Genomic DNA, 26,298 nt, shown 5'->3' on the forward strand with positions numbered 1-26,298 from the left:
TCTCAGCTCTGAGCTGTCTTCTAGACTCTCCAGAGACTTTACCAAACCAGCTCATGTGTCCACACTTTACTGCCTTGCACTCTCTTTGATTTGGTTTTTGCTTGGGTTTTCAGACCATGTTTTGCAGACTCATGGAGATCAATGGGTGGCTACTTGTTAAGGGGTGGCAAACGATGGCTAAGGGAAAGCAAGCTTACTCTTGGCAGAGTGCTATTAGTGAAAGTGAGGATATTTTAAAAGGGACACAAATAATGAAAGCTTTTTAAAAGTCTACACCTTCAACTTTCAGTTCTACCATGTGAGCTGCCTTCGAGTAGGTGGAGGTACAGCTCTGCACAGTGATGGCTTTGAACAGGAGTGCAATGCCATTGGTATTGGCATAATACTAAGGTCAGTGATTCCATTACGTGGGACCTCTAGTAGAGCTCCAACACACTCACCTTCCTTGTGATGCTCTTTATCTGTCCATACATTACAAACAGTTACTCAAGGAGTAGCACATCTTATTTTCCATGTTTTTTAGCTTTCCTAGTTTCAGGTATTCGCAACAAATAGCCAAGCTTCTGTCAAGGTCAAGAGACAGTGAAGACTATAAAATACAAAGGATAGAGGGGTACCAAAAATCTGCAGTTTTGGCTGCTTTGGTGATTTCTGTGGCTAACACACTTCCACACCTCAAGAGCATAAGCATAAGCATCTGGAAGGTGGGAGAACACATCTTCAATGGAAAAAAGATATAAACCTTGTTTTAGTTTCTGTTTGAACACAAATTTCATCTCCATGCACATAAACAGTATTAAAGGCTTTATGTTGAGATCTAGTTTAACTGGAAGAATGTTCCTTCAAAGACTGAGCCATTAAAAGGAGATACATGACCTTAAAACTTAGACAATTTAGAGAAAGTGTCTTTCCATTTAATGAACAGCTGGATGAATGCAGAGAAATGTAGTCATTTTTCTTGGAGGTGGATTTATAACTACTAATATTTTCATGCTAGTAGTATCTTCAAGCAGATGTGATACGTTCTATGGTGTACCATGGTTTTATATACACATTTCATTCTTGTTATTCCTTGAAAATAAAAAAAATCAGCAAAAACGAAAAAACATGTGGAGTGCAATAATACTGGATTTACCTGAAATCCTAGCAATAATGTGTCAGAAGCTTTACCAAAAAAAAAGCCTTAAAATGTAAACCTCCACTCAGCAAAGACACTGACTGAATGTCATAAACTGAAAGCAGAACATTGAATTTGCATCCATCCAGTCCTTCACTGGCATACTTATATCTTTTGGACAAATGTAAAGCTCTCAAATACCATAAAAAATGAAAATATAATGGCCTCAGCATGTAAAATAAAACCCCAGTGTAAGATAAAATATATTCCAATGGCTGCAATTAATTGCAAAGTAGAATAAATCACTATACAAATAATTTATGTGCTTTAAATATCATAAAAAAAGCCATTAACAAGCCAACAGGAAACTGGCAGCTTGACAATTTTATGACACTAAACAGGACTGCAATGGTGTAATTCTGACTTCATTTAAGACAATGACAAACCTTCCGTCAACTTTAGTTGGGGAGAACTGAAGTGTCAATAATTTTTCATTAAAAAAAAATCTGTTTTTCTTCTGCAATGCAAAGGACATCAAAAACTCTCAGAAGTCTGGATATACTGACTTTTGGGCTGGTTTAAGTATGCTTTACATACTTACAGAAATTAGCAGAATAATTTGTTATAGTCAGGCTTGCATTGTCAAATAACTCTTGCATTGCAGAATCGCCTTATGTTCACTTGAAGTTTAATATTTAATTTTTACTCTGATCAAGAAAGAGTGTTAAAAACCCTCATGTTCTTATTGGATGGTTTGAGCCTCTCAAGCTAATAAAAAGAAGATATGACATAGGAGAAGCTATTATGCATTGTTACTTTATCAAGTCTGGTCTTTACAAAGAGCAAAAGGTAATCTTGGGACAAAGGCAGTTGATATTTCCCATCTTTACATAATTTTTGCAGTAGTGTAACAGTTCTGAGAATATTGTGTACAACAGAAGTGTGATTTATGCTGAGAGCAACATCCAAATGAAGGAAGAGAAGAAGAGCGTCTGATTTATTGGTGCTTGGCAGATGGACAATGGGGCAACCTTCTGTTCTGCATTTCACTGGCAGGGTCGGAAAGCCCAGGGCCATTGTAGTCCCCTGGAGGAGAGACCCATCAACTCCATTCCCACTGGAGGACAGAGCCACAGAGAGCTTGAAAAAACAGATGGGAGAGTGTTTTTGTTTTGAGGAAAAGGCAGGGAGAGCTTGTAGCTCTGCAAGAGAAGGAGCCCCACCTCTTGTCCATGACCCTCTGCCCATTCACCGTGAGCTGGCACCTCGGGATGAAAGCAGAGACATCCCACTTTACCGTACTGTCTCCAGAAACAGGGGCTGGTACACCATGCGCTTCCTGGGGCTCATCCTGCCACACTTCGCAGGAAGCTGCTCACTGCAATGAAGGAGCCACGGCCTGCTTTTCCCTTCCCTCTCCTGCTCATCACCAACTCCAAAATACACCATCGCTGGCTCCCTGCCAGGTCCTGCACCGTCTCCCCTGCTCCAACCCGACCTCTCTGCAGGCAGAAGGGCTAACAAGGGTCTGTGGGGGGCACAGCCAGCGAGCGGGAGGGGAGGAGGAGATGGCATCTGGGGGCTAGGAGGGAGGGAAGGACTGCTTCATGAATTATTGTTGTCTCCTGGGCTGAGTTTAATTTAGCCCCTAGGACCAGAAGCTGCCTTTGAGTAACTGCTAGGCGGTGCTCTCTGCTTGCACATGTCAAACACATGGCCCCTTCCCAACAAGGGCCCTGGGCAGAGGTTTATGAGACACTTGGAGCGAGCTAGTGTTGAGCCGCTGTGGTATGCCAACAGATGGGCCGGGCTGAACATCTTATGTCGGAGATTGCTCCCCAGAGGCTATTTCTGGCCTCTTTAGGCCTTTTGTGTTGCTGGAGGGCAATGGAGCTACAACATAATACAGAATTAGGCCAGCTAGGTCTGAATGAGGAAGGTGTTGCTAGCATTTGTGAAGCAAGTGCAAGTCAGCTATTTCAGTATTGGAATGATAATTGTCTTGCAATTTGAGTAATTACCATGTGGGGCAATATATGTGCGCTGTGACAGCATTTTCTAATGCATCCATTAGTGTGCAGCTATGCCGCGCCGTAGCAAGGCTTCGCCTATTTCGCAAACATTTTAAAGCTTGTGAACAAAGTTAAGCACATCCTTCAGTTCCTCGCTGAGTCGGGAACAGATTAGTTACAGCCTTAACAACTCAGCTTTACCAAGGTGCATCTTTATTCCTCCGAGAAAAATAGCAGGGCTGCCTACTGATCTTATGCATTGCAGTCCCTGTACGTAGAAAGACTTCAATGCACAACCTTCCCTCTTCGCTAAAATGATATTAAAAAAAAGAGTAAGTTGTCTGTCTGTTAAGTGACAACAACAGGAAAAATATAGGTCCAGATGCTCAGAGATATTTAGGTGCCAAATTCTCATTGAAATTGTCGAGCTAAAACCACTCCTTCGCTCGGGTAGTTTGTGCGTGGCCTTTGGTTTATGTCAATATATCAGCGTTTCAAGAAATCTTTACCAATTCTCAGCAGTTCATTATGACTATCTAACCCGGTCAGACTTGACTCAAAAATTTGTAAATGTGTAAGTGTTCCCAGTTCTGGGTTCTTAAACCTTTTCCCCGTTTGAGACAGCTGCTAGTCAGCAGAGCCAAGCCCTGTGCTTGCTCTGCCTCCCCCCAGCTAGGAAACGGCGCTTCTCCTAGGAGAAGAATGAACCTCCTAGCTGGTGTTTTCACTCCGGGGTTGAGAGCAGAGCCTGGGGCTGAAGCAGGCGGGTGGGATAAGGTGGAGCTGCGGGCAGCAGCCCCGCTCCGGCAGGGAGCTGCAGGAGGGTCTGTATGGATGCGGGGCCGGAGGGACGCTGCTGCTCAGGGTTCATTAACGAGCCTCGCAGGCTGGCTGAGCACCACTGCAGCGGTCATGCGGCTAGTTACAGGCTGCAAGACAGTTTTTGGCATTTATTGGTGCCCTGTGACACCTAAATTATCATAAGGTCAGAGAATTCATTGAACCCAAGCAGCACTTAAGCACGGTTAGACTCATTTGTGGCTATTCAGATCAAACAAGTTTTTCGGAGGGAGACTATTGGCTCCAGGTTAAACAATAATGCAAAGAGCACAAAAAGAAAGCTAGGCTGTCTTAATAAGCTGTTTTGCTGCTGTAGCAGGGATGGGCAGGGATTATTCCAAACAAGCATCTTGCTGTGCCAGCTAAAGGAGTCCCTGGGACGCCGATAGGAGATAATCTACAAGGAGACACCCGCGCTACTTTTTTTTCAGCTGGCTTTCCTCTCTTTCCACCTACTGTGGGTATCTTACTGATCTCAGAGCTCTAGGATTCAACAGCCACCTTTTTAATGTTCAGTACTTTGAGGGAAACATGACACTGAGTTGTTAATAACCTCCCCTGCCCACTCTGACACGTCCATTGCTGTTTTCACTATCCCAGTAGCGGTGGCAAGTCAGCAAGGCAAAAAAGCCCAACAGCCTAATGTAGACCCAAGAAACATAAATCAGCTACTTCTGGAAGGTGACGTTGAAGCCCAGGCTGTTCCAGGATCCTCCCTAGGTGGCAGGAGGAGTGACCCAGTCCCTGGGATATGGCCAGGATAACCCCTTCTGCCGTGCCGTGCTACGGGGGGCAGAGGGGACAAGGAGGGAGGGACGCCAAGGGAACAGGCGGTGGAGGTTGAGATCCCTTTCCTCTGAGTCAAGGGACAGCAGCTGTCAGTGTGAAGGTGGAGATATGTAAATGGCAGCCTGGGTTCGCTCTCTTCCCAGGGCAACGGCAGCTGAGTCAAAACAAGCACAGCCAGAAACACGAAGCCCTTAAACCTTCCCCCATCCCTTCCTGCCCCCCCCAACCCCCCCCCCCGCACTCTCACTCACATATATACACACATCATAATTCATGCTACATCAAAGCAGTGATTACCACAGCTTCCTGGCTGTCTATTTCTGTTTATTTATGGTGCATTACACATTTTAATGCTATTCTCATACAACGGCTCAGCTGCCACTGTTCTGTATTTGGGTGGGGAAAAAAAAAAAAACAAACCCACAACTCCAAACAACAAATGGCTGTAACGTACAGTATGTTGTCCCCTGGGAACAAAGGACAAGCGAATGCCCAGCACCTTCCAGGGAGCAGCAATTCGGAGTTATTAATAGCACGATTGCCCCTTCCCATTTCAATCTATTTCATGGCTACACACTTGAGCCGGGGCGGGTCGGGGGCTGGGGGGGCGGGGGGATGGCGGGTGATGTGGGATAGAGCTGCTCCCAAAGTGACCTTTGAAGCCCGTCCGGCTTCAGAGGAGTTCTTACATCATCCTCCGTCTCTGTGATCATGTCTAGCTCTGGGCTTCTTCAAGGCAGGGGATGGAAAGGGGCGGGCAAAGGTTTGACATCGGCCTGAGGAGAACCGGCAAACTCGTGTTTTGTTTGAAGCTGGATTGGAGCTGATGGTAAGAGATCAGCTACTAAAACGCTGCCCGCTGTGAGGTCTCAGCTCATTCCCTTTTCTCCCCCTCCCCGTAAGGTAAGAACACAGGGACTCGACTTTATCAATTTATTTAAGGAAATGGCAGTCAGCTCAGACCAAGTTGAGCATATGAGATTTATTTCTCCTTGCCATCAACCTTACCATCATTCCCCCTTGAAGCCTGACTTCTCATTACCATTACTCTCCTTGCAAAATGCAAGTCATTTTGTTTATGCCATGGGAAAAATATATAATCTATTTAAGTGCATTGACAGTATCAACATAAAACAAATAATACTGAACAGGCAGCAAAAACAGAAGCCATTGTGCCAGCAATCCCCGCTGTGAGTGACACACAGACTGCCGCTGTGCACCTCCTGCTGTACCCTGGTGTGTAGGAGTGACACTTCTAAAAGGCTCTTTTTACATCCCATAATAATCCAGCCACCCTCGTGAGTGCACTGCGGGCACCGTGCTACCAGCAGAGCTTCCACTGTAATGAACTGCTCTTTTGTACACCCAGCCATAGCGCCCACGAAACATGCTGCAAGTATATCCAGGGTCCCGAAGCCCTCGTTGCGTAGGGCAGGGGAAGTGCAGCTGTGCCCTTGGTGCCATGCCGGTCTACCTTGGCCCTGAACTAGGGGAAAGAAAGAAATACCATCTTTCACCTATTCTATTGACAGCCTTTTTTCCAATGGGAACCTCAGCTCAGACTGAAGGGTCTGGAAGTTTCTGAGAGGTCTCTGTCCACTGAATGGAAGAAGAAACAACATGAATAACAAACTGCTCTTGATGGGTGCAAGCTGCAGGCACCGTTGCACGGAGTCACATCTCAACCAGACAGGCAAGGGTGAAGGGCTCCATGCCTCATCATAAACTTCTTAAGTCACCTCATCCCTCCTGACACCCTGTTTGCAGCAGCATTTGCAACACAAAAGGGTAGCCTGAAAGGACTAAGCCTTGTGTCACTTATTTTTTCAAGGTACTACAGTGACATTTGTGCTCTTAATTTCACAGAGTTGCTGAACTTCATTAATTTATATATTTATCTGTTTAGCTATTTTTATACACACAAATATATATATACACACACAATGGCAAGGACAGACTTGAAGCCAAATGTTGACCTCATGCACAGATAAAAAAGGAAGCTCTGCTCATGCTGGTAAATTGCACCGGATTGATTTACAGGGTAAGGAGTGACAGCCAAAGTGTCTGGATGGTACAGCCTACACAGAGTTAAGTTTCCTAAACACTCATCCCCTGCTCTGTCCACATACTGCTGGCAGAGGCCTCACCGAACCCCTTCCCCTCCCCTCAAAGATTTGAAAGACTTCCCAAAGGAAAGCAGGAGGAAAACCCTCATGTGAAAGGTGGGTTTGGGTGACAGCACTAAGCAGGGGAACTACAACAGAGCTCAAATGCCAAGGATCACGAAGGGGAAGTCACTATGGGGACCAGGGAATGGGGCAGTGGCCACCACCTCTTGCCAAGCCTGGACTATCTTTGAAGAGAGGAAGTAAAACAGATGCCGACCCCTCTGAGGGAACAACCCCCAGAGGAGGCACCTGAGAAAAGCACGGCTGAGTCTCCCACCTGCCCTCAAGGGGGAGCTCCAGTCCGGGGGCAGAATCGGGTTTGCACTGGCCCCTGGGAGGTCTCGGTTTCACGGGCCAGTTAATCCCAGACGGCATGTGCTAGCCGAGGCGGGACGGTAACACAATCCACACGGAGGGATTTCGTAGGGAGAAAGAAATGCTCCTGCTATGCAGTAGCATTTGTAACTTGGGGGTATTTTTACCCTCCAAGCTCAGTGCACATGGGCAGCAGCCACAGTGCCGAGGGGCATGTGGGGAGAGCTCCAAGGAAGCTGTTTGCGCCGGCCGGGTCAGTAACATGGGGCTTCGGCGACAAAATTAAAGGTCTGAGGGCTGTGTTTGGGTGAGAGAAGATAACAGTTCAAAAGAGCTGGTAGCGCCTCTCGGCTCGGAAATTTAGTTGCAGCTGGACAGTCTCAGGGCTGACCATCAGCCTAATTTTTTTCACGATCCGCTTCACTATCTGCGGCTATAGTTCTCACACCACCAAAAAGCATGGGGCTGGGCATGCTGCCGCTGTGTTTTTGCAACTGATCTGCTCCGACTCACCAGAGAAATTAGAAGCATCTTAGGCAGCTCTTTTGTCATTCACGGTTTTGCTGTCACTTCAAATCAAATAAAGAAATGTTCACTTTGCCCAACCATGTGTTCCGCTTAAAGCTGCGGCATATAAGATATGTTTTTATTATTTTTGTCCTATGCTGATGAATCAGGGAAATACCATTCTGATTACAGTAAACTATTTTGGGTTTCTTGATGGGGTAATTCAGACTAAACTGTTCAATCCAAAATGAAATGTACACTTCATCCTCCAGGTGCTTAGTTCTCCTGTTGAACTTTGTTTCCTTTTAGTTTAGGTCACTTTTAAAATGAAAAAAGCCATTTTGACACAAAAGGTCAAAAAGTTTCATTTGGAAAATGTCAAACCATAATATTTGTATGGGCTTTTTTGAAGCATTATTGCGTTAAAGACTGCTGAAACAAGAAGTTTCAAACTTTTTAAGATTTTCCCTTGTTCCTACTTCTTTTTTGACAGAAACTCCATTTCAGGAGAATTACATCTCCTAAGAAAGTTTCTAATCTTAAATAGATTGTAAAACAAAAGGAAAGTAGAAGAACAAAATTAGAACATCAGCCCACTGTCACTCAGCTAAGCTGTGGTCTTTCTTGCTACATGAATGAACCCCCTAAGAACAAGGAATAGGGATTAGGTGTCCTTGACAGACACTGTTCTTTTTTGAAGGAAGGCGACAGTTCTCAAGAAGAAACAGGGAACATACAAGAGCTGAATTTGTGAGAATGGTCATATTATTTTGCAGGGCGATCCTGAAATCAGCAGAAAAGTGCTGCATGTAGAAATAGTTCTGTCCTTTATCCCCATGACCGATTACACAGGCTTTGCAAACTGCCAATAGCTGTGTAGGCAGTGGCATTCCTGTCACAGGAAAGGTGTTTCCATTTTCGCTGAGATTTGTTTGCTTTGTCGAGACCCTGCAGCATGATACTAGCAGCCTCTCAAATCCAGACTGGCAGAGCTTTACCATAAGCAGTGAAGTAATCTTGGGGTCCTGACTTCACTATCCGTATTCTCCACTCTGTTCATAACATGTTTTGCTGTTTACAGCAGAAAAAAAATAGGTGTATGAACATTATCCTGTAGCCGAGGCCTTTCAGTGACTCCCAGTAAGGAAAATTTAGGATTAGAGATAATGCTTGGATTTCTGCTTTTGGGTCCTTCCTCCTCCCCCTGCTCTGTCCCCGTCTGACACACACCCCAGCAGTGATTAAATCAATGGGAATTAATCATAGCCAGTGAAAGAAAAGTGGGCCTGTAGTTTGCCTTTTCTGTGTGACGGAATAATACAATCAACTTCAGAAATCATTTGTGATTGCCCTTGTCACAGACTTTTGGCCAAATTAACCGCTGTTACACGCAGACAAATCCAGAACCATTCCCTTGACTTTATCTTTCAGCTGCGAAGGTGCATGTGATGCATTCCCTGTATGTGGTGTGTATCACAAAAAAAAACCAAGGAAAAGTCACAGTGATTTCATCTGAGACAATCATGAAATTTTACTGATCGGAAAACCAGAGTGAGGACCTGTGTTTTCCATAACTCAGGACATTTCCCAGCTTCGGGGGAAGGGAAAAAAGAAAATCCACAACAGCAAGAAACCATTTACAAATTCTTCTGCAACACAACAATTAAACCAATCCCAAAATATCTCCCTCTCTCCCTCCCTCCCACCCTCCACCCCAGGTGTCCCACCAAGAGGTGCTTTCTTTCATTTCAACAAAATATTTTGGGGAAACAGGACACCGGACCTGTTTCGGGGACCAGTGAGGGGTAGCCCTGGGCTCCCCCAGCTCCTCTTTGGGCAGCACCGGCAGAGGTAGGGGGGGCGTTGGGTCTGGGTGTGCTGAGAATGGGCCAGGAGGCAAATCCCTTTTGTCATTAGGTTAAGCAAAAGCTATTCTGAGGACTAAACGCATGCTGCAAATTAACATGCTCCTTGACTAATTAGCGTGGGCTGGAAGTAGGGGTGAGGGAGAAGCTGTGGGGCTGTGCCTTCCCCTCTCCCTGGCCACAGAAGAGCTGGCTTGGGAAGGAGGTGTTCCCTGCACCCTTTCCTCCTGGGTTTTACGTATGGACCGGTGGGGTGCCCAGCCAGATCTGGGATGCACGAAGCAGACTGGTTTCACCTCAGGTTTTTATTCGCAGAGCCCTAAAAGCACTCCTGCGGTAGTCACCTCAGCCATGCATCTCATCACGGCGCGGTTACTGAATGAATTAATTGTGGTGCAGTGCTGCTAGCTACCTCTCTGCATTGAGTGGGGCGCACAGTCAGCTCGAGGGGCTCCTGAAGGGCTGAAACTCTTAGCACCCTGCTGTGGATTGCAAGAGAAACAGGTCCATGCCTATTTGCAACTCAACCAGCGTATGGTTCTCACTCTTACAGCTATCCCGACTGTAGCCATGTCTTTGTCCTGCAGTCTGGCTATTTTCTCCAGGATTCATTGTCAAGAAGAGGAGGGAAAAACAGATTTTTTTTTAAAAAAGAACCCAAGAGCAAATGCAAAAGCTGATAAAAAAGAAGATGAGTTCCACTGGGATCCAAGAAGTAGGTGTAAGTCAGACATTAAACCCTTTATTTAAAAAAAATTAATAAAGTTTTTATTAAATATTAATGAACAAGGCTGGAGTCCATTCTCTCCCTGGTGAGTATTAAGCAAAATTAAATATGTCATTCTTCTCCCTTTAATGTGATTGGTAGGGGTTAATTTTAAGGTTAATTTTTTGACGCTTGAAATGTGGATTTCAGGAGGTTTACATAGTATAATCACAACTGGCAATTCACCGTGGCGATAGGTTCCTCACAGTGGCTGCCCACAGAAATGTTCTTTTTCTTTCCTCAGAGGGACCAGAGAAGAGCACATCTTCTGGATACAAAACATTAGTGCTCAGACTACCAGGGCATAGTCATGCTCTGCTGCCAATGTACTGCACGATCTTCAAAAAGTCATTTCATTTTGAAAAAGTTGCATAAAATTGCCACCAGGATGTGAGCTGCTCCTCAAAATCAGGTAGGTATGCAGAGTGACAGGTTACCTTCAAACCTTTTCTTCCTAGCAGAAAAGCAGCCAAGTGCCAATCCAAGTGATGTATATTGGGGAGAGATGAGAGATCTCCAAGGATGGAGAGTCCGCAGCCTTGCTGGGCACTTGCTTCAGTGGTGAACCACTCTCATAGTGATCTTTTTTTCCCTATACTCAGTCAGAATTTCACTTGGTGTGACTTGATGCAAATGCTGCAATTATCACCTTGCTCTGATGTGGCAGCCGTCCCACAGAAAGGCAGAGAAGCCCCGTGCTATGTTACTGTCTTCAGTGAGCCACCTCCCTAGATGAGGAGAGCCCTGGGACACCCGCTGTGCTGAAGCATCATGTTTCTGCAGGACTGGATGGCCAGTTGGGATGGGGAAGCCCGGTTCTTCAGAGAATGGGTAGGGGATAGCAAACAGTCCCATCCTCTCCAATGAGTCCCAAGACAGCACACAAAGGCTCCTCTCCAACAAGGAGCCTAGGGCAGGCAGACCCTACCCCAGGGTGCCATCAGCTTTCCCAGCCCTTGCAAAAACCCATTGGGCTCCTTGGCTGGACATCTTTTGGGGAAGACACAGCATTATTTTATTTCCAAGGGGCTTGAATATTCTGCCTGCCTATGGCGTATATTAGCCTCAGCTCTTTTTGTAGCCCTGCCATCTAAAGTTATTGTTCACATACTGTAGCTAATTCCCTTTGATGAGTTTCACAGCAAATACAGTTTCTCAAATACTTGTTATGCCAACTCTGTGGATGCTGGCTTTGCACATAAGGAAAAAAGGTACATGGATGGATGGTACATCTATCTGTAGGTAAATTAAAAATGAGAGCTACTCGGTGACTGCTTTGGACATGTGTAGGCATTTCTGTGTGGCGTTTGTTTTGGCTGGCAAAGCAGGAAACTGTGAACTGTGAACATCCTTAAGGTTAAGAAAATGCACATGGACAGGGCATGATATTTTGAAGAGTGTCTTGACCCGAACCTGTGATTAAACGAAAAGGAAATAGCATTTGAAAAACAAGTAAAGGATCACTAAGATATTCAGGGCCTTGGAGGGAGAAATCTGCTTTCACTTTTCCTGGCATTTTGCCTGTCAAATTATGAGGTTATTTGTGGTGCTAAATGCTTTGCTTGTGTCTCAGAAAAATGCAGGAACTGCTGGCTTATTTTCCAATGGAAGGGAGAAGTCGTTAATGATCCCAAAGGTTAAGAAATTGGCAGCGTTGGAAGCCAGCACTCCTTTATTTATTCATCAGCTGGGCTCTGTGTGGGCTCCCAATGTGCAGGATTCTCCCCTTGACTGCCTACCTTCCCCAGAGACCTCTCTGCATTTGCCTGTGTGTGCACACTGGCATCAACCTATGTATAAAGGAGGGTTACTATATCTCTGGTTTGCAGCCAGAGATGTAGTAGAGACATACTTGGACCAAAACAATAATGTGGTTCAGTATAGGCAGGGGTCCCAAACCAAACATCTTTGCTAGGCCTTTTCTTTGAGCTAAACCAAGCTGAATTGCACTCTACACCCAAAGGCTTCAGAGACTATATAAACATATAGCACAGGCTGCATGTTTATATGTCTATATCTCCTAGGTCCATATAGAGGTGGTATGTCTGGGGCCACAGACTCCCTCCAGCCTATACCCCCTGGTATGTGAGCAGCTAGTCTCAGGGGGGTGGGCACAGGCGTGAGAGATAACTGCCCATGATACCCCCTACAGACGGCCTGGGGTCTCAGGGTCTTTAATGTCATAGTTTATAGCACAATGTCATGCAGGCATTTGGCTTCAGAAAGGGCTGTGTGAAACCCAAACTCAGGCATATCCCTGTTGAGCATTTTGCTGTCTGTGAAGCCATGGGATGCTCCAGGGCACATGGAAAGGCTCTTTCCAGCTTATCAGGACCAGCCCTGATGCTCCTGAAAAAGCAAAGATGAGTCCCCTTCTGCTGCGCCTCTGTTTTGGCATGCACAAGGCCTGGGGCAGGTGGAAAGGGCCAGAAGAAACAGAGATACTTCTCCCTTTCTGCCCTGCCTTTAACCGGCTGCTTCTGGCTTATCACCAGAGGGGTCTCTCTGAAGCGTAAATGTGCGGTGGTGACCCTATGGAGGTGCTTAAACTCAGCCCTTCCACCCAAAATGGAGAAGACCCTCTGCACCAGGTCAACCTCTTACCTCCAGTTTCCAGAGATTTTGTTAAAGGACAGGTAAGTGCAACAGCTTAGAAAATCCTATCTATTGAGAGTAGAAGGTATTGCCTGCTTAGGCAATTGCTTAGGCAATTAAGTGTAGTGAATTTTCCTCTACAGTGGTATCCAGAGAAATCAAGAATCAACTCTGCCTGACTTTCCACTCAGCTTCTCTCCAAGGAAGCACAGGAGGGGAAAAAATTGGAAGAAATTACAATAAACTTCATCCTAAGCATTATAAGCCTTGCCCCTATCCTTCAGCTTGCCCCTTACCTTTGCTGTTTAATTTAAAATATTCATCCTTCAAAGAAAAAAAGGAACTTTAAAAGGAGATATGGAGCAAATGTGTTAAAAATACAGTTGAAATTTCACTGCTTGTTTGTGGAACCGAGTACAGAAAATCAAAAAGTGTTCTGGCAGGAGAAGAAATGCATTTATTGAGGTATCACACTATAGCAGTGCACAGAGGCCTCTAATGAGAGCATGTCCCAGTATGCTAAGTAGTCCTTATCTACATGGGAAGCTGCATTTCCTGACACCTTCTGAAATCTAAAGACACAGCAACAAAGCGTAGTGACTTCTCTTTTACCAGCAGGAAAAGTAATGCACTGAGAGATCAGGCCTCATACCTCAAAGCTGAGAGCGGAGCAACTTCAAATAGTGTGTTTAGTCAGGTTTACCCTGTGCCGCAGAGCTGGGAAACCAGTGCCCACCTCCTCACGTGCAGGCCAGCACCTAATTAGATGCTGGCTCACACATCCTCTTGCATGTATCACCCACACACCATACGCTGGGACATGGAGTTTGCTATCTGAAAAGCCCCTAGCATTCAGTTTGTGCTAGATAAATAATAACAGCTTTAACGGACTAAAATATTAACAAAAATACTGACTGTTGTAATTTCTTCTTTGTATAATTCAAGCTAACAGCATCTTCTTTTCTCAAAGGGAGACTGCTTTGAAAGGATCAAGAACAGCTCTGCAAAAGTGTGAGGAAGGGACATTTATATAACAATAAGCCTTTTCCCCCTTAATTTTCTCAGTTGGCTGCACAGTCTTCTGCTGTCTTTTGATGAGATCTCTTAATAAAAACATTAAAAGGATGAGCATAGGCAGCTCCATTTCCAGTAATAGGATGGGTATGAGGCCAATGAGAAAACTTCATTTCATAAAACCTCCCTGCTGAAATCTACCCTACCTCAGCGTTTATCAGCTTCTCTGCTTTATTGTCTAGTTAAAATGGAAATAGCTCAGCTTCAGCTCTTACTCATCAAGCCATGTGGATGACAATGTCAACTGACACCAGTTTTCATAAGCTAAAAAAGCTGCCCTGGGGTATGCAGCAGTGAGACCAATCAGATTTAGTGATTAATATTTCCTGCTTCAGAAAAGATAAAGACACACATACAGTTGAAATTAGACTTCACTGGCAAAGATGACATGAGAGAGTAGCTGGGCAAACATCAGGTTTCTGAATGAAGGACCAGTGGCTTGATTCTTAAGCGGCATTTCCCAATGCAGAAATGAAGTTTTCTGGTTGTGTTACACAGACAGGCAAGCATTAAAAAACAAAAAAAGGAGCTGCCTTCCATTCCCCTGCAACCAAATCTATTCCCTGAACCATTAAAAAAAGAGGCAGGCCTGCCCTCAGTGCTTGCACAGTAATCATTTGCACCAACTCCAGCCAAAAAGTGTTTCTCTCTCCTTTCAGCTTGAAGTGTTCTTTAGGATTCCTGCAGCGTCCCCAGTGTGGCTCTGAGAAATATCACACTCTCTTATCCTGTTTTTTCATTCCTTTCACCCACCGGCAGCTTTCATTTCGCTTTGCTTGCCTGGCCACCTGAAGGAAATGCTTATAGTCTTTCCAACTGGGCTCAGAGAGTTTGACTGTGAAGGTGTTACATCAGTGCTAAACCAGCGCACCGTCAAAATGGAGCAATCCAGCTAATGAACAGGCAAACTCCAAACGTTGGGTTCATGCTGGAGACTTTGGTATGCTAATGCTAGGTATAACAGAGACTGTCTCTTCTGCAGTTTTATTTTAGAATATTTACTCTCTAAAGATGTAAAAAGAGGAAAGGCCTTTTCTCCTGCCTCAACTTTATCTTGTAATAGGGATCCTAGCTGAGAACTGGCACAGGGATGAAACATGCCTTTATTCACATATACAACTCTCTCACAGCTGTCACAACACTTGCCTTTCCTTGGCCCTTGCACGAGGAAGAGAGTGAGGAGGAATGCTGTGGTTCTCAGTGTCAGATACGATTGCTAAGGGTCCCCTGCCATTTCTGGTTCAGCAGAGATCTCTCTTAAGGCAGACACAGAAAAGCCTGAGTAACCATTGTGGTCCGGTGGAAGAACTGGGTCAGCACAGTCTGCCCTTACAGCTCACCTGGAAGCATTTTTGTGCTGTTCCCAAGTCACAAAAAGGTGGAAAGCTGTCGCATCTTCTCACGCAGGAGCCTCGTGGCAAATCAAACCTGCACCGTGAATATGGAGCATCTCTCACATCACTGCTTCCAGGACAGAGGCTGTCAGGAGAAGAGCAGAGCGCTGCTTGAGCGAGCTGTGTGATGTTAGCTATTTGTTCTTCACAGAGTTTTGGATCCCACGGTAACTCTGAGCAGCTCTAGGGCTGTTGGACATACTTACCAGGAGCTAACGTGGTCCTTGACAGGATGCTGAGGCTTTCAGAGCCAGAACTTTCTAATACAAAAGAAAGCCAAGTCCAACAGGAGAGGCTTGGAAACAAAGAAGCCTTTGAGAGGGGAGTGAACAAGAACAAGTGAGACACAGCCCAGGTGGCAAGACAGAAGAATCCCACTAAATAATGAAAACTCAGGGAGTGAGAGACAGGTCTGCCAGAACAGAAGGAAAGAGAGACCAGGCTTAGAAACAGGAAAAAAAAAGAAGTCACTAAAAGCAGAGGACAAAGCATTATGAGCCAAAAGGGGCTGAGTAGGCCACTGAGATCAAAGAGATTGCTTTATGGAAGTTGAAAGCACAAGTAAAACGTAAAAGCCGTGGAGAGACTCCATCCCAGGTAAATCTACAGCTGAGGTTTTGACGTTTCACAACACAGGGTGTAAAATGTTTGACCCGGTTATCTAAAAAGGAAAAAAAAATCTCAATCACTGTCTTTTTCCAGAAGAAATCCTGCCTATCAGTTTGAAATACAGGAGTGCTACTGTATTTTTTTAATAATTTCTGGTTTTGTTTGTGTTTTCCTGGCATCCTATCACACTCAAATTTGATGGTGATTCCTCAGTATTACACATTTTGGTGGGTAGATAACCTAATGGAGTGAGAGAATGAAGTCATATTGTATCTAGTCAAGGCATACAGTTTCTTGGAGTAATTTCGGTGCTCTGAGAGGGAGGACGTGATCAGAGAGGGATTACCTCATACGGACACATGCAGCAAATGAATACATTAGGGGACAAATTTTAAGTCTACATCACAGGTTGTGGCTTTCAAAAGAGCTTGGTCTGCATTTGGGGATGCAGAAAAGTGGTCAGATTTTTTACATGCATCAAAACTTATCTCCAGAATGAGATTAAATGTCCATTTGGGGTGGTAAAGGTTTATGGCGAATCCTGAAGGTCACTGTAAATTAGAAAACTGGATTCCTTTTCTCTCCATCGTATGCTCTTATTGCCTCTAATTTATACTCCCCCCCCGCAAAGGATTAGCAAATAAATTAATTTTATTTAAATGGGTTGTCAAAATACAACACAGTCAGCTTCAGCTCACATGTTCTAGCTCAAGTGCAGAAGCAGTCCACGCCAAGAGAAAGTCACACTACCAGTAGATCAGAGCCTTCAGTCAGGGCCACAGGGGTAGCTTTGATGACTTTACAGTGAGTTCGTGATTAATAAACGCCTTCTGTAAAATGGCTCTCCTGCATCCCTGCTCTCCTCTCTGCCTGCTACTTGTGGGCTCTGCCATTCTGATGTCTGACTGCTCTCACAGTTCATCTGGAGTAGGAGAAAAGAGAGTATTTGGGGAGGGGGGGATGTATGCGTGCCCATGTGCGTGCACACACAACGCATAGCTTGTGAGCCTCCACTGTCTGAAAGCAGCTTTTCATTCTTGTCAAGACGAACCCACAGCGAAGTTCAGAAGTCATTGCTGTTAGACAGGAAAAGGGCCAGTTCAAATCTGTCACTCCATCAGACTATGGTATTCCCCACTGGTAAAGGTCACTGGGAGAGAAGATATGAAAGCAATTCAATACTTGAACTTACCCAAAAAGCCAAGCAACTTATTTACTATGCAGCGACCCTGTAGTGACCTCATCCACAGCATACGCAGCTCCCACTGGCATCAGTTGGTGTCATGAGTACATATCAAGAAAACAGTATTGCTGTGCGAGGGGAATACATCAAGTATATCTCTGTAGTTTAGCTTTACAAAACCTGTATGCATCTTTCAATCACTTTTTATAAACATTAATAAAGTATTGAGTGGAACTTTGAGAGATGTGCTTTTATTTTCATCCAGGTGTTTCTAATGCTATTTCTCAAGGCAGAGGGAGCAAGACACGTACACCAAAGACACGGAAGAGTTGTTCAAGCTGTGCCGTCTTTTACCTTGAACAGGAATGTTCACAGTGATGCTCTGAAATAAATTCCACTCCGAGTGATCATTTGCTTAAAAGTGAGGAATAAGCAATATTTTTTTTTTCTTTTCCAAAACGTTGGAGGCCAAAGGGATAATTTAGAACTTTTCTTGCACTGAACTTGATTTCATTAGTTCTCAGGAAAGCAACCAGTTCAGAAGGCAAAGAAGAAAATTGATGATCCACATCTTTCAAAGGCACACCGTGGTTATCGGCATCGCAGGACTGCTGTATGAATCACTGTTTTGTGTCACCGCTTATACACAGCTGTGCTGCCACTGTGCAGAATTTTTCTGAGCATCAACATCCAAATCCAAATTAAAAGGGAAACCCAAACAAATTCATCCTACTTCCCTCATGATTCACCCGCTTCCTTGTCACCATCGTGCCCGCAGTGCAGGGACAGAGAAGGAGGAGAGCAAAAAATAAAACCAACAACCCCAAAATATGAAAAGCTGAGGCTGTTTCACAGATAGAAAATAATCATAAGGTCTTGTTTGACTCTGGGGTTTCTGTTGCGATTTTTTTTTTAAATTAGGTTCCCCGGTTTCCCCCAAACCAAGTTTATATTTCTAGTATAAAACGGCCAAACTGCCTGCCTGATATAAAAAGCTATTTTCTTTCTTTCTCCCCCCTTTCCCCCCACCCTTCGTCAATCGACAGCACTTCCCTCCGGTGCCTCAACAGTAGCTATGACTGTGTCTTAATGAAAAAAGATGTATAAAATATTACCATAACCTCAGAGGCATGAGTAAAGCCCTTATTAGAATTCGGGACCTACAGCTGGAAGGGGGGCTTGGGCCGGCAGATAAAGTTAACTATTGTTAGCTCACAAGTGGCTCAGACTTCCTGGCAACTGCAGTGAATTACTCAGCCCTTTATGCAGGGTTTCAGAAACAGTTCACTGTTTCACAACAAAAAAGGCATTCAGGCCGGGAAAGATGGTCTCCCAGGGCTCTAGAAAGCTAGCTTTAAGACAGTGAATGGACACTGGAGCCTCCTAAGTGAATGACCACTGTGGGAAAGGGTGGTGATGTCAGCCTGAATGCATTTCCAATGGTTTTGTCCCACTTTTCATTGCTTTTGCGCTCTCCCTCGCTCTCTTTCTCTGCCTCAAGCTGTTCCCTTCCTGTTCTTTTCAGGCCATTATTTTAAAAGTTTAGAGCTCGCATCCACACGGAGGGGAGGGCCCACTGTGGCATTGCTGCCATGGCAATGCTTCTCTGCACTTTTGTTTGCATATAAAAAATATTGGGGGCTATGGACGGGGTGGGGGGAGCTGAAAAGAAGATGAAAAAGTGAGCGGTGGAGGGACAGGAGAAGAGGGAGTGTCAGTGTCCTGCAGCTTGGAGCTGGGGCTACAAGGCTGGTGGGGACGAAAAGAAAACTGGGGGCACAAGGAGGGGAACTGATGAAAGCAGCAGGGATTTGGGGTCCTTTGAAAAACAAATTTGTAATCCTTCACACTGCACATGTTTGAAAGGATCGGCACTTTTGAAGGCCTAGAGAAGAATTGGAATAATGTTCTTAGCTAAGCCCCTGGAAAGAACAGAGCCGTGCTTTGGAAAACATACCCAATTACATAAGTTTATCAAAAGCTTTCAAAGGCTCCTCTGTCCTCAACCAAAAGGGGGAAAAAAATAGCGGAGGGGTGAAAGAGAGAGAAGGCTCCTAAGTACATTTACCCGCAGTAGCAGGCGAACAGCAGCTAAGCTGACATACTCCACACCGGTGCGGCTCACCAGCCCAGGCCTCCCCATGTCAGCAACACGCAGGCTTCAAGCAACAAGCCCTGGAAGGCATCTTTGCAAGAACCAGCTGGACGGGCAAATGACAAGGGAATACGGAGCAAGGCGCTTGATACACACTCACTCCTTGTAAATAAAACCATGACTCCCCTGGCTGGCAAGCCCACCTGGTTTCCTTCCTGCTTTCCATGAAATACTGGGTATTCATACGGATAAATGTATGCAGGCTTGGCTAAGCCTGTCCTGAGGCAAAATTATAGGATAACAGCATTGCGCAGAGAGGGAGCGTTACAGCTTAGCCCACACTAAGTTCCCAGTGTGCTGGGGTTTTTGACGCTAATGTGTCTAAGAATGCAGATGTACGTGCCGCATGCACAAGTGTGTCTTAGCAGCAGTTCCCTCAGAGAGGTTTTCCGTCCTTCTGCCTGAGCTGCAACCCTGTTTCACCGAGACTATCGTTACAGGGAAAAAAAGTAGCTTTTGCCGATGGATAATTAACGGAAATTCACAACCCTGCTGCAAAAATACCATCAGAGAGACCAAGACAGCCTTACTGTGCTGCAAAAAAAGCGATGAGAGACTGCTGGCTTCACCTGTCTGCCTTTATACTGGTGCTTTCTGTTACCTCCCAGACAGGCAATATGCTCGTGTAGCCAGAGGTAAAAGCACAGCACAGGCAACATGCTTTAGTTATGCCATGAGGTAAATTCACTAAGATCAGCCCTGTACCCCACGTGAGCCTGACTTCAGTGAGTTTTCTTCCGGTAAAACTTAAGAGCCTTGTCTTCACTGTGTTTTTATTGTGGAATAACTCTTGCATATGATAAGAGACACAGCTTTTTACACTTAAAAAGGAAAGGCCTGTGGCTACCTCATACAAAACCTATGCTCCCTGTCTCCAGACAGGATTTAGCAGCGAGGCACCTTCACCACATTAGTTGTTGTCCAGATAGAACCAAACGAAACCAAACCAAACCTTTATGCCAGAGTTTAAGAGGGCAAACACAGACCCTGCCTTCTTCAAAGCTATCGACACTCACTGAACCACCTGCAGCCAGCCCCACAGCACAAAACTCACTTTTTGACCTGGTGAGGAGACCTGTCATCCTGAGCCCCTGAAGTGCTTCTGAAAGTTCCTTTCGTAAAGATGATCCACTAAAGATGTCTCTAACCAGTATTACGAGATAAAGCAAGAGGACATTCATTTCCTTGAGGCAGTTTCTCCTCCTTGTTCTCTTCCTTAAAAAGACTGGCAATACCATACCTTGTTCTGCTTGCCTTTAGCAGGGGACCTCAGGTCTCACATCTTGTCCATGCAGTAAAATCCAAAGGTCAAGGAGAGCATACAAAAGGCTGTTGTTTCATGACTGGTTTAGGCCAATCTGATGTTAAGCTGCCACCAACGGGACACTCAGCTCTGGATGTATGTTTTACCCTTGCTTGCAGAGGAAGGCCTGTGTTTTCCGATGTCAGGACAATCTCCGATGAACTTACGCTGACTGTGAAACCCTCTCTTAGTCATCTTTTGCTTCCTGGGCTAGTGCAGGCTGGTGTAAATAATGTTAATATGAATATTCCAGGTCATTATAAATCAATTTGCTGGCTTCAATAAACTTACACAGTGCCAATAGGAAAGTTCCTTTACACGGATTTCAGCCAAAATAAAAACAGCAGGACTTATAATTGATATAGGTGTTTCAGTATCATCAATCATGTAGACATGTCCACTGAGAATGTATGTGGTCCTTGTGTCTCCACAACTGAGGTGGTAACTCCTTGACACTGGTGCCATTTACCTAAATTGTTAATCCACTGAAGACAAATAGATGTTAAGAAAAATACCAGAATTTTAAACTGCCTGCCTGAGGTGTTTTCTCTCCTCAGCTTGCCTCCACTTGGGTCTTCTGACTTCACCATTTCATTAGTTCTTTTCTTGCCCACAGTAGGCTTGAATGACCAATATAAAAAGGATTTGTCAATGTAAAGAGTTGAAAAATGAAAATACTTTTCAGGCCTTCCCTATATACGGAAAAAAACCCCAAACAAAACACCCAAAAGGGCACAACTCTATTTCCCCGGTCACCTCTAATTCCCATTCTAGCTCTAAGCAAGTCTAATCAGTCAGGTGCTCACAAGCCCTGTAGAGCTCCGAAGGCCCGAGCACGAGGCCCTCCTACACCACTCAGCGAAGTGTGTAGGAACACGTCTGTGAACAGACGAAGCAAGCAGACCCTGTGTGGTGAAACAACTCTGAGCTGAAGCTGCCCAGGAAAGATCCCCTACAAAAAACAAACCCCTACAGGAAAATATTTTGCCGTGGCCTTGTCTGGCGATAGGCCCTTGTCTGCTCCAATAGCCTCAGGCCTCCACATAACTGCTGTGATGTACCAACAATTCCCCACCATGACACTTAGAAAAAGCTCTCCTCTGAAGTTGTGTGTCCCACAGCAGATGGACCGCTGTGCCTCATGGGCTCCAGTGGACCGGGCATGCTGTGGGACAGTGGCCAGCAGGAAGGCCTTGCTTGCAGTGGCGGGTAATGGTAGCTGTCCAAAGTGCAACCCTCATAAGACTCTGGGCATTCAAGCGGTGGTGAAGACAAATGTGTGACTAAGTATAGGTTAACATTTTGAAAATTTGAATTACAACAGAATTTTTTTAAGAACTTTACTGCTATATGAAGTTTCAAATTAAATTTTTTTTGGTCCTGATTCTAGATGAAAGCACATGTGGAACTGTTGCAAAAACCTGCAGGACAGACAGTCCTGTCTTCTGTCAGCTCTGCTTGAAGGTTGTCTAAAGGTTGGACTGTCTTGTCTGGCACCAGGCTCTTAATAAGCGACCAGCATCACCGTTTTCTTTCACTTATCACAGAAAAGCCCATACCATTATGAAGTTCCAGTCATTTAAGATATTGCTCTAAGAAAGAAAGGATGTATCAGCTGAATTTGAACCAGCTCAGTGAAATAGCCCCCAAAGTTTGAGTTGAATAAAAATCATAGGAAATAAACAGCTATGAAGGCAGAAGGCCAAAACAAGATTTAAAAGGCTTTTGAACTCTATCCAGACAAGATCAGGGGAAATTAAAATTATTTTCTAAGAGCTGGTTCCTGGCAGGTATATTTTAAAGCAGTCTCTCCTGAAACCTTCCCTTCTGTGCTTCGATCTCTCACAGCTTTGCTGTGAATATGGTTAATTAGATTCTGGAAAGGAAATCTTTAGGAATGCAATCTACCTTCTTTCCTTATATAACATTCCTATCACCTTGTATCCAAGTTCTTCACAAACACTGATAAGTTTATCCTGTCTCCCTTCCTTCCTTTGCCCTCTGTGACCTGAGGAAGTAGGCTTTTCCAGTTTTCCAGCAGGAGATGTGAAAATCTCATTCTGGCGAAGATTAGGTCTCTGTCTGTTGTTTGCAGCCACCTTCACTTACAGAGGGCTTTCTTCCTCTCTCCTTCCCTTCCTGGCTTTGGCTGTGGTGGAAGAGTTGAGCTTCCTCTCTAAGCCCTTTCTCCTTCCATTTCCCATCCTTTATCCTTCACACAGCGCTGTAGCTGATACTTCTTTTCCCCTCTATCCATGTTGCCACCTCTTATTCCTCCATCTCCTCTCCATCAGCCTTCCCCTCTAATTTTAGCTCTGGATTCTTTTCGTTCTTTTCATCACAATTTTTTGTCTGAGACTTCAACCTCAATATTAATGACCTTCTTGATTTGCAGCTTCATGTGTTGTCCCCTCATGGTTTGACTGCACTGGTAGTTGTTTCATAAGTTCTCCTGCCCATGGAAAGGACGACTCTATTTCATCTTAGACAAACACAGCATTCAGCCGACACTCTGATGCTTCCCCTTCACTTACAGCCCACCTATGTTAATGATTCCTCTGCTTCTCCTACTGTACCCCTTGCCTTTGATTCCCTCCCTTCTACTGTCATGGTCCTTTGCACAGCAAGCACAGGAGCAGTGCAAGTGTGTTACAAAATGGAGACCAGTGTGTCCAAGATCCATTGGTAGTTGTCATTTCCACATTGCCTAGCATGGCCTTCCTCAAATATTTCATAGAATTGTCTAGGTTGGAAGGGACCTTTAAGATCATCAAGTCCAACCATCAACCTAACACTGAAAAAAACATCACTAAACCATGTCCCTAAGCACCACGTCTATACAACTTTTAAATACCTCTAAAGATGGTCATTCCACCACTTCCCTGGGCAACCTGTAACAATGCTTGACAACCCTTTCAGTGAAGAAATTTTTCCTAATATCCAATCTAAGCCCCCACAATGTAACTTGAGTCCATTTCCTCTTGTCCTATCACCTGTTACTTGGGAGAAGAGATCGACCCCCACCTCTCTACAACCTCCTTCCGGGTAGTTGTAGAGAGAAACAAGGTCTCTCCTCAGCCTCCTTTTCTCCAGGCTAAACAACCCCAGCTCCCTCAGCCGTTCCTCATAAGACTTGTTCTCCAGACCCCTCACCAGCTTTGTTGCCCTTCTCTGGACACGCCCCAGAATTTCAATGTCTTTCTTGTAAGGGGCCCAAAATTGAACAGAGTATTCAAGGTGGGGCCTCACCAGTGCCAAGTACAGGGGGACAATCACGTCCCTAGTCCTGCTCACCATGCTATTCCTGATACAGACCGGGATGCTGTTGGCTTTCTTGGCCACCTGGACACACTGCTGGCTTGTAGTCAGCCAGCTGTCAACCGACACCCCCAGGTCCTTTTCTGCCAGGCAGCTTTCCAGCCACTCTGCCCCAAGCCTGTAGTGCTGCATGGGGTTGTTATGACCCAAGTGCAGGACCCGGCACTTGGTGTTGTTGAACCTCATACCATTGGCCTCAGCCCATCAATCCAACCTGTCCCAATCCCTCTGTAGAGCCTTCCTACCCTCAGGCAGGTCGACCCTCCCACCTAATTTAATGCTGCCACAGCAACTACAACAGCTGGAAGAAATTTTGTGCATAGTAGGAGAAGAGGGTTCAACGTGGATACTCACTGTTGTAAGCAGCATAGTGGGACCAAGGGAAAGGAGGGAAGGAAGGGACTCTGGCCATTTTCATAGAATCATAGAGTGGTTAGAGCTGGAAAGGACCTTAAAGATCATCTAGTCCCAACCCCACTGCCATGGGTAGTGACACCTTCCACTAGACCAAATTGCTCAAAGCCCCATACAACCTGGCCTTGAACACTTCCAGGGATGGGGCATCCACAACTCTGGGGAGCCTATTCCAGTGTCTCACCACCCTCAGAGTAAAGAATTTCTCCCTAATATCTAATCCAAATCTACCTTCTTTCAGTTTAAAACCATTAAACCTCATCCTATTCTCCCTGATAAAGAGTCCCTCCTCACCTTTTCTGTAGGCCCCCTTTAAGTACTGAAAGACCACTATAAGGTCTCCCTGGAGCCTTCTCTTCTCCAGGCTGAACAGATGCAACTCTCTTAGCCATTTTGCTACCTTTCTTTCCCATTTTTCATTTTACCTCCATACATGACCATGCCAGTTCCTCTCTAGAGAAAATTATCAATGCATACTTTGAACTTTATCTTCCTTTCTATTGGCCTTGTCTTTGATCTTCCTCCTCCCTAACACTTCTCTCTCATTTCATCTGCAAATATTTCTTGTGTGCTCTCTTCTCTGAGCATACCACCTGCCCCAGATGCTACATTTCATGACGTGTACTTTCATGTGATCTCCCTTTAGCTTACTCTTCAGCATCTTAGTCTCCCCTGGCTCTTCTCTCACAGTAAGTCTTACCTTAGGAAAAAAAAAGGAAAAAACCTCTTGACTCTGCTTCTCCAACACACGTACCCCCCCATTCTCCTCCTTTTCACCTTCAGCTTTATGGAATATGCTTCTTGCAGTCAACACCTCAAGTCCTTTCCTTCATTTCTACCCTAGACTGTTTCTGATATGTCTGCTATCAGTCTACAGAAAAAAAGTGAAGGACCTTAGTGATCTAGTGAACTCATCATTGTCAAAGATTTTACCCTTCTCAATCTATCCAGAGACTTCAACATAGCTAAAATCTTATTCTCCCTTGGCTTTTGTCTTTTAGGTCTCTCATCTCCTCAGTCTTTTCCCCTTTCTCTAGCAACTTCTCATTTTTGGGAGACTTCAAATCTCTGAGATTCTGCCCCAGATCACCCTCTTTCCTCCCTCTTCAAAGTATACTTGGGTAATTCCAGCCACATCCATTTTTATGGTATTGTATACTGTTTCTCAAAATAGCCTGAGATGTAGATTTTTACTATTATCACCACTGATGATGCTGTGTTGGTGTTTAAATGCAAGTTGAACTCTTTTCATAATCCACATTTAGATTTCTTGTCTGTGGTCATGCAAGAGGGATATAATAGAACTAAAACAGAATCAATATTTCTGATTTCTCTTTTTCTCTTCTCATTCCTCTTCAGACTATTGTCCATACAGACAATACTCTGGACACATAGAATTCCTTCATTAACTCAAAAATCTAGTTTATGGCTCTTTGCTTTCAGTATGCCTATTTTTCTTCCTTGTATATGTCTTGCTCTCTCATTCCTTGTACAAATATCTCACTACCAGGTTAAGGTCTTGCTCCTCTTTGATCTTTCCATGGCACTAGGAGTACTCCTGAAATGCTTGGCAGTTAATAGCTGATCATTGATTTAAGTGGGAAGTGAGAAACCTGAATATTTTATCGGATCTGGGCCATGGTCCCTCCTTAGGGAGCTTTTATCCACATAAACTCAGAGAGTCTGCCTAGCATGCAAAAGGTATCTGGCTCTGCTTGAGAGATCTACAATACAAGTACTGACAGACAATATCTAGTTTCATATTATATGAATAGACAGGGAGAAGCCAAGTCAATTCTGCTCTCTCAAGAGTTTTTCTTCATCTTTGGAGTAGAGCAAACACCATACTTCCTCCCTTGCCCCAGACTGATACA

The sequence above is a fragment of the Larus michahellis genome, chromosome 3 (assembly GCF_964199755.1).
Source record: "Larus michahellis chromosome 3, bLarMic1.1, whole genome shotgun sequence".
NCBI lineage: Eukaryota > Metazoa > Chordata > Aves > Charadriiformes > Laridae > Larus > Larus michahellis.